Genomic DNA, 7059 nt, shown 5'->3' with positions numbered 1-7059 from the left:
AGACTTTGTGAAAATATTTATTTCTGGCATGCAAATCAATTCATTAAGACTAAAACATCCCTCTATTCCTCATCACCACACTCAAATCAACATCCACTTATCCAATATCATAGTTCATCTTAAGGGATCATGCTAAATATGCATGCAAATGCAACTATATGAAATTACATAAAAACAAACAAATATGTCCTAAATGAACAATCATACAAAAATATGAATGAACTACAACTAAACATGCAACATAAATCTATATGAATCTATATGGACACACACTACTAATCCTTACATTATCACCCCCAAACTTAAAATTTTCAATGTCCTCATTGAAGGTAATAATAAGGATTTCAGGCATACCTAGTCATCGGAAAGATCACCCTCTTCGGGTGGAGGATTAGGTGGCCAATCAACCTCGCCACTAGTGTCTCGGAAAATAGTACCAAAAGCGTGTGTCAAATCTTCAGCAAAATGACGGTGAATGTCGTGCATGGCCTCCATACGCCTAATTACTTGCCTGTACTGCTCGTCACCAACACCAGTCCTATCAACTACCTGCAGCACATGAGAAGAACCCTCTATAGGAACTGGAGGATCCGTTCGGCTACCCTCTACATCATCAAAGATATATCCCAACCCCTTGTCAGGGGGTGCACCTAAGAATGAATAACTCAAGTGATTTGGCAGTGGGTTGAGCTCAAGTGTAGGAGCATCTTCAATAGACGACTCGAGACGATCCTGAGAAATTTTCAGCTCTGCTAACCCAAGAGAATCGAATGGCACATCCAACTTCCTTTTCCTCAGAGGTGCATTCAAAACCTGAATTTGCTCTACTTTAAAGCACTCCTCTTTAGCTGTGGGTAATTTTATTTCCTTAAACACATTGAAAGTGACCTTTTGATCGTGAACCTTCATCGTAAGCTCTCCTTTTTGCACATCAATCATAGTTTGGCCTGTAGCCAAGAATGGTCTTCCCAAGATGATGGGAATCTTCTTATCTTCCTCGAAATCAAGAATTACAAAGTCAGCAGGGAAGAAGAGTTTATCCACCTTGACCAAGACATCCTCCACTATACCTCGTGGATAAGCGATGGAACGGTCAGCTAGTTGCAATGACATGTATGTTGGTTTCGGCTCAGGCAGACCAAGCTTCTTGAAGATAGATAAGGGCATCAGATTGATGTTAGCTCCCAAATCACATAAACACTTGTCGAACGACAAGTTTCCGATGGTGCAAGGAATAGTGAAGCTTCCAGGATCTTTAAGCTTCGGAGGCAACTTCTGTTGCAGCACAACACTGCATTCCTCCGTTAGAGCAACGGTCTCTAAGTCATCGAGCTTCACTTTCCGAGAGATAATACCTTTCATAAACCTCGCATAGCTAGGCATCTGTTCAAGAGCTTCAGCGAAAGGTATGTTGATATGAAGTTTCTTGAACACCTCCAAAAACTTCTCAAACTGCTTATCCGGATTTTTCTTCTGCAGCCTCTTTGGAAAAGGAGGTGGAGGATAGATCTGTTTCTCCCCTGTATTAACCTCAGGAGGAGTGTGTTCCACAGTAGTCTTCCTTGGTTCCACCTCTACTTCCTTCTGCACATCTTCTTCAGCCACAATTGCATTTTCTGAATCTTGAGATTTTTCAGGCTCTTCGTCTTGCTGAATTTGGGGGCTTGCGACCTTTCCAGACCTTAAGGTGATGGCGTTCACATGTTCTTCAACTTCCCTCTTTCCTGGATTGGCTTCTGTATCACTAGGAAGCGTTCCTGGTGGTCGATTCAATAAGGCATTAGCAATTTTCCCTATTTGGTTCTCCAGAGTCTTGATAGAAATAACTTGGCTTTGGCATATAAGAGTCTGGTTTTTGCACATAAGCCTCAACTCCTCTAATTCAGATTTTTCATTCGAAGATAGACCTGCATCATGAGTTTGTTGTTGAAGTTGGAGTTGTTGCTGAAAACCAAGAGAGTTGAACAGCTTATTTCCAAACGGCTGGAATGGCTGTTGCATCGCATTCTGATTGTTGCTCCAGCTGAAGTTAGGATGATTCCAGTTGTCAGGATGATAAGTGGCAGGAACTGGCTGCTGCGATCTCTGAAAGTTGCTCACAAACTGAGCTGAGTCACTAGATATAGCGCATTGCTCTGTCGCATGCGGACCTGCACACAGCTCACAAACACTGGTTATCTGCTTAACACCACGGTTAGCCAGAGAATCGATCTTCATAGACAACGCCTTTAGTTGAGCAGTGATAGCCGTAGCTGTATCCACCTCAAGTACTCTTGCTACCTTGCCCTGTGGATATCTCTGGGTTGGATACTGATAATCATTAGCAGCCATCAGTTCAATTAGATCATAAGCTTCCTTATAGCTCTTTGCCCATAATGCTCCGCCTGATGCTGCATCGAGCATGGGTCTGGACTGTGCTCCCAACCCATTGTAAAAACAAGTGATGATCATCCAATCAGGAATTCCATGATGAGGACACTTCCTAAGCATCTCCTTGTAGCGCTCCCAAGCTTCACTTAGCGATTCTCCCGTTTGCTGCGCAAATTGAGTAATAGCGTTTCTGATTGCAGCTGTCTTCGCCATAGGGAAGAATTTAGTAAGGAATTTCTGAGCAAGATCCTCCCAAGTAGTAATCGAACCAGCTGGTAGAGAGTGTAACCAGCTCTTAGCCTTGTCCCTCAGAGAGAATGGGAACAGTCTCAGCTTCACAGCATCTTCAGAAACACCGTTGAACTTGAAGGTGTCACATAATTCAATGAAATCCCTAATGTGTGTATTGGGATCTTCCGTTGGAGAACCCCCAAACTGGACTAAAGTCTGTACCCATTGAATTATGCCAGGCTTGATCTCATAGGTATTAGCTGTGATAGCTGGCCGGACAATACTAGATTGAATGTCATTGATCTTGGGTTGAGAAAAATCCATCAAGGCTTTCGTTCGTGCTGCTGGATCTCCCATTGTAATGAGTACCTGAAACACAAACAAATAAACTGTGAAAGTAAAAGAATCCGAGTCACTGAACTTTAACGACCACTGATGACAAGCACATAAACTAAAAATTAACACCGAGCCCCCGGCAGCGGCGCCAAAAACTTGTTAGGACGAAAACACGCGCTAATATTCACGCAAGTATACGCGTTCGCAAGTAGTATAAGATATAAATCAGATTCGTTCCCACAGACACTGGTTTAGGTTAAGTTCAATTTATGCACCTATGCAACAATGTATGGTTATCGCTCAATGCTAAGACAAATAACAAATTGGGTTTTTATTAAACTAAGAGATTATATTAAATAACATTAACTAAGAGAATTGAAGTTGAATTAATATATATGACAAACACGGGATCCTAACTTCATTAAATACTTCATTCAATAGCCTTATTGTTCTTAACCTTAGCATGTGATGGTGATGACACTTGATAGGGATAAATAAATCCTGATTTTATTAATAATGGGCTGCTGGACCCAATAAGAAGATGTATGATATTCAGACCAGAAAGGTTAAGCCTGATGGACCAGATCAGGCCTGATGGAATAAAAAAAAGGCCCAAAAGCCCTGATTATTAATTAATTTCGTAATTAATTAATAAGGGAAAAATCAGCTGTTGAGAAGAGTCTTGATAAGGATATAAATCTTTATAGATAAGCCTCAAGGGGACCTAAAAGGATAAGGGATCAGTTTCCTACTATCTAGGACTCCAAAGTCCATTCTAACTATGAGACTTGCCCACCAAGTCTCCTATACCAAGTCCAATTCAAGGACCACCAACATCTATATAAGGGGTCTCACCCCCACCAATCAGAACTACGTTTTTTGGCTTGATTCTCTAATTCGCAGAGATACGTAGGCATCTCGTAAAGGCAGATTGAGTCACGAAACACGAGAGCAGCCATTAAAGGCCTTGAGCTCCCGAATCTTAGTATTAAATACAACAAGTAATAACCTTAGCTTTTTATCCATAACATTTGGCGCCGTCTGTGGGAATTACGCAACAACAACCATGGCGAGAACACGGAGAACAACCAGCACTCTGGAGGAGGGAACACCATCAGGGACAACCCAGGTGATTTCATCAACCGTAGAGGTTCCTCCCCATTCAACTTATGCATCTACTCAGGGGGAAGCCCAGACAGGGGCAACTCATCCTCAGCCACAAGGGACAACTCCCCCGACTGTTCAAGGTACGAATCCTCAAGTTCAACAAATACATATACCTGTGAATTCTCGACCCGTCGGGTATGAATACTCAACTATTGTTACTACTAACCCCCCTTATGGGATGCCCCTTCACCCTGAGGTTGGAGGAAGTGGATATGCTGGGCGAAGCGAAGCACGAGGGCGGTCGCCCCCCTATATACGAGGTTTGGATCCTATCCCTGAGGATCGGGAATTTTCTGGTCCATACACTGAGAGAGACTCCGAATCTTCGGATGATGAAGTGGCCCCGAGAAGGAGGCGTCCTGGAAAAGAGCCAATGGCCGATGGAAGGCAACGCCCCCAAAGCACCCCAGGGGCGAATCCCCAAGAAGTGCAGGAAAAGATCAGGGCTCATGAGGCTGAAATCCAAAGGCTGAGGCGTGATTTGGAGGCTTACCAAGCCACCAGACCCCACATACCTCCTAGGGGGAGAAATCCTCCTCCTATCATAGACCTGGATGGTCCGGTAAGAAGAAGGGCTGCTGTCCCAAGAACTGATCCAAGCAATCTCCTTCCCCTTGGGGATCCTGATGATCCAACTCCACCCTTCACAGAAGAGATAATGAATGCCCATATCTCAAGAAAATTTAAGATGCCCACTATCAAAGCCTATGATGGCACGGGAGACCCCGCTAATCATGTTAGGACATTCTCTAATGCACTGCTGCTGCAACCCGTGAATGATGCTATAAAATGTCGGGCCTTCCCTCAAACCCTGTCGGGTATGGCTCAAAGATGGTACAGTCGCCTACCCCCAAATTCTATTGGATCATTCAGAGAATTAAGTCAGGCTTTTATTAAGCAATTCATCAGTGGAAGAGTCCATGAGAAAAGTTCAGCATCTCTTATGAGTCTTGTGTAGGGAGCTAAAGAATCCTTAAGAGATTACCTAAATCATTTTACAAAGGAGGCTTTAAAAGTCCCAGACCTTGATGATAAGGTAGCCATGATAGCGCTGCAACAAGGAACTAGGGATGAGTTTTTCAAGATGTCTTTGGCCAAACGACCCCCTGAGAGCATGTTGCAGCTCCAAGAGAGGGCAGGGAAGTATATCAAGGTTGAAGAGAGTATGAGGAAGACCGTAGTAAGTAATGAGCCCACTGGAGGCAAGAAACGAAAAACTGATTTGGAGTACATCGCTAAGGATAAGTATCCTAGAACTGAACAAAACCCTGATTCAACCCCCAAGAAGGGAGGACCTGGGCAAAAGTTCACTGAATACGCTAAGCTGAATGCCCCCAGAAGTCAGATTTTGATGGAGATTGAGAAAGACAGAGATATTCGCTGGCCTAAGCCCTTGAAGGCTGATCCCGCCAAGCTAGATAAGGGCAAGTATTGCAGGTTTCACAAAGATGTTGGTCATGACACCGATGAGTGTAGGCAGTTGAAAGATGAAATTGAGTTTTTGATTCGAAAAGGAAGGCTGAACAAGTATACTGGAGATGGAGGAGACAGAAACAATAATGGAAGGAAGAACTTTGAAGATCGTAGGAGGGACCAAGATGATCAGGGGCGGAATCCCCAACCTAGAGGACCAGTTATAAACACCATTTATGGAGGGCCGAGACCTCGAGGGCCTGTGATAAACACGATCTTTGGAGGTCCAACTGCTGCTGGATTGTCCAAAAATTCCAGAAAGGCATATACTAGAGAGGTTATGCATATTGTTGGAGAAGCCCCGAAGAGGGCCAGGACAGAAGTGACATTGGCTTTTGATGATTCCGACCTAGAGGGTGTGAAGTTTCCCCATGATGACCCGCTGGTCATAACGCCGATAATAGGAAATAGCCCGGTTAAGAGGGTCCTTGTGGATAATGGTGCTTCTGTGGATATCTTGCTCCACGACACCTTTCTAAGGATGGGGTATAACGACTCCCAGTTGACACCAACCGACATGCCGATATATGGATTTGCTGGAGTAGAATGTCCTGTGGAAGGGATAATTAAATTACCAACCACCATAGGTACGGAGCCAAGGCAAGCAACGCAGATGCTGGATTTTGTGGTGGTAAAGGCTAGTTCAACTTATAATGCTATCATGGGGAGAACAGGGATACATGCCTTCAAGGCAGTCCCCTCTTCCTACCATTCAGTCATGAAGTTTCCCACCCGAAACGGGATTGGAGAAGAGAGGGGAGATCAAAAAATGGCTAGAAGCTGTTATGTGGCCTCTTTGAGGGCAGATGGAGTCGGGGGGCAGGTTCTTCCTATTGAAGATATGGATGTTCGAGAAAATGATGAGAATAGAGGAAGGCCAGCAGAAGAATTGGATTCGGTTCCTTTAGATCCCAAGAATCCTGAGAGGATGACTTTCGTTGGAGCTACATTAGAGGAGCCCCTTAGAGGGAAGTTAGTGAAATTTTTGCAAGAAAATAGTGATGTGTTTGCATGGTCAGCAGCTGATATGCCAGGCATAGACCCGGGGTTAATTACCCACAAGTTAAACGTGGATCCAAGCCGGAAGACAGTGAAACAAAAGAAAAGAAATTTTGCCCCGGAAAGACAAGAGGCTATAAAGCAGGAAGTGGAAAAGCTCTTAGAGGCTGGTTTCATTGAGGAGATTCAATTTCCGGAGTGGTTAGCAAACCCTGTAATGGTGAAGAAGGCTAATGGAAAGTGGAGGATGTGTATAGACTTCACCGATCTGAATGATGCATGTCCCAAAGACTGTTTTCCGCTGCCTAGAATTGATACTTTGATTGATGCCACCGCTGGACATGAGATGCTGAGTTTCATGGATGGATTTAGCGGATACAACCAAATCAAAATGCATAAGGATGACATTCCAAAGGTATCATTTATCACTGACTTTGGTGTTTATTGTTATCTTGTTATGGCGTTTGGTCTCAAGAATGCAGG

The 7059-nt window shown here is 43.9% G+C and overlaps 1 non-coding gene across 1 annotated transcript; it reads left to right on the top strand.

Moving 5' to 3' along the window:
* The first annotated feature begins 2461 nt into the window (after positions 1-2461).
* On the top strand, positions 2462-2568 carry LOC141670024 (small nucleolar RNA R71). The gene has a single exon (XR_012554275.1). It is a non-coding gene; the product is annotated as a small nucleolar RNA R71 (small nucleolar RNA).
* Positions 2569-7059: the final 4491 nt, after the last annotated feature.

The sequence above is a fragment of the Apium graveolens genome, chromosome 6, assembly GCF_009905375.1.
Source record: "Apium graveolens cultivar Ventura chromosome 6, ASM990537v1, whole genome shotgun sequence".
NCBI lineage: Eukaryota > Viridiplantae > Streptophyta > Magnoliopsida > Apiales > Apiaceae > Apium > Apium graveolens.
This window is presented reverse-complemented; position numbering and strand designations above follow the sequence as displayed.